A 2538-nucleotide genomic window follows, 5' to 3' on the forward strand; every position below is an offset into this window, starting at 1 on the left:
CTGTGAGAAGGGAAATAGTCACTCAATTGTCTGTAAAACAAGAGTGGAAAGCATGGAGCAGAAGAACTTACTGAGGAAGGAAAAATAGGAAAATCCATCGTCTTCATAATAAGTCCCCAAACCCCTAACAAACAATCCAATCATATTTTAAGAAAACCACATAAGTGAATTTTGCACTAATTTACTTATCTGTGCGTGTGTGTATAGGTGTGCATATGTGTGATTGCACATGTGTGTCAGGAGCATGCATGCTATGGTGCATATGTAGAGCTCAGAGTTGGTTCTCTCCTATTAGGTGGGTTCTGGGGACCAAACTCAGGTCATCAGGCTTTACCCATAGAGCCAGATTGTCAGTTTTGGGTCCTGTATTTCTAACATCCTTGTAAAATTTCCATCTTCCAAAACACAGCAGTTTCAGACTAAACTTTTTGGGATACAGGGATTCTAGCCAGCTCCTACTGTAGGGGATCGAAACCTTCATCTCCAGCCACTAAATTGACTGTGAAGAGAGTTTAGTTGTCCTTCTCGGGTCTGGGATCCTCCACAGCAGGGAGAAGATATAAGAATACTGACCATTGTCCTTCAGCCTCCCCCAGCCCCAAGAGTTCTGGACCCATGCCTCTTGAGGGTTGAAAGCAGGAAAGTAGGATAATGAATGACCCCTCCTAGAGATGGTTGAGGAGAAGAGTTTTATTGTAGATGTGAGGGAGAGCACAGCCAGAGGCATCCAGAAGGGTCCAGGGGTCCAGACTGAACCTGGCCAGCAGACAGAACTGGGCCGTGGGGGCAGGGAGAGAGGAAGAGAAGAGAGAGGGAGCAAAGAGGGCCCATGCGGACTAAGGGAGCCAAGAAAAATGTGTAGCCAAAATGGCCAAGTTATGTAGGAAGGAGAAGCTAGGGGAAGAGAAGCAAAGCCCAGCCCCTGGGCTGGAGAGGTTTGGGGGACGGGGAGGGGTGAGGTATTCAGGGAGGAAGGAGAGGTACTGAGCAAGACTTGTGCAGGGTTTCTTTGAGACATAACAGATGAAGAGTGAAGCTAAGAAGGCCTCACACAAACACTGCAATATAAGCTTAGAAGGAAAAAAACCCTATTGATGAAGAGGAAGGCTGCAAACCCTGGCCGAGACTGCATGTAACAGATGAGCACACGCTGGAAAACCTGCACTATGTCAACGACCCACACTCCATGATTCTAGAATATGATAACCCCACCCTTTGCACAGTATACCTATGGGGCTTCTACACTGTCATCTACTACTGTCCTCTTTCCCCTTCTCAGAGATATATTATGCATTTCTTCTTTTTTTTTCTTTTGTTTGTGTCTCCATGTCATGTGTGTGCACGCACATGTGTGTGGGAGCCAGAGATTGATGCCAGGTGTTTTCGTCTGTCACTGTCCACATTACTATTTTTATGACAAGATCTCTCATTGCACCTGTAGCTCAATCAACAGTTCTGCTAGACTGACTGGCCAGCAGGTCCCAAGAATCTTCCTGTATTTACCTCCTGGTTCTAGGTTTCCAGATGTGCATTGCCACACCTGGTTGTTAACATGGGTGCTGGGGATCCAGGCTCAGGTCCTCATTGCGCAACATTATAGGGACTATTCTCTCTTTCCTGGGCTGGAAGCATACCACTTCCTGATAAACTCTCTATTTCTGCTGTAACTCCATGTTTCTACTTAATTCTTTATTTTAGGATGTGAGAACCAGGAACCCTTTTGGGGGTTTGTCCACTGAACCCTAATGTCCACTGACATCAGAGCCCTGTGCTCTGGCCTGACACTGTGTCCTTTATAGGCTCTACTGAACTTCCTGCCGCTCTAGAGGTATAACAGGCACTTAGAAACTGTTTTTGGAAAAAAAGAAAGTATTGACTCCCCACAAGGAACAGTAAGACCACCCAGGCAGAACAGATTGCCCCCAAGGTGAAGAGAGTTAGATATTATGGAGACTACTCCCCAGAGCAGATCATCTTGTAGAAACAAGATTAATGAATATAACAGCTTCTTATTGAAGCTGGCATAATGATGGGTGTGACTACATCTTGACCAGGACTGATTAATTATACCTTTCTCTTGACCCAATTTTTCTATTTATACCTAGCTCTTATCGGTACCCCACCCAAACACACACACACACACACACACACACACACACACACACACACACACACACACGGACAAACTAACCTAGAGTTTTGGGGCCCTTTATCTGTTCCTCTTCCAAGTGTGGCTGAATAAATCTCCTTTCTTTCCTTGTCGCCAGGCGAGTGGTAAAAAGCTAGCTTATTGGGGTTGCCAAGGACCCAGGATTGTATCCTAAAATCTCCAGTAAAAACATTGTTATGTTATGTATTTCTTTATGTTATTGCATAGCCTTGGAACACTGTTGTTGGCTTACTGCACAGGAGCAGAACTGGGTGTGTCTCCAGCCATGCTGCCCACAAGCTCACCAAGGAATTCTATCCATCCTCCCCAACATCTAGCATTAGAAAGCATTTTAACATTTGCTTCATGTCCTCTTGTAATTATAAAAC

This window comes from Onychomys torridus, chromosome 16 (assembly GCF_903995425.1).
Source record: "Onychomys torridus chromosome 16, mOncTor1.1, whole genome shotgun sequence".
NCBI lineage: Eukaryota > Metazoa > Chordata > Mammalia > Rodentia > Cricetidae > Onychomys > Onychomys torridus.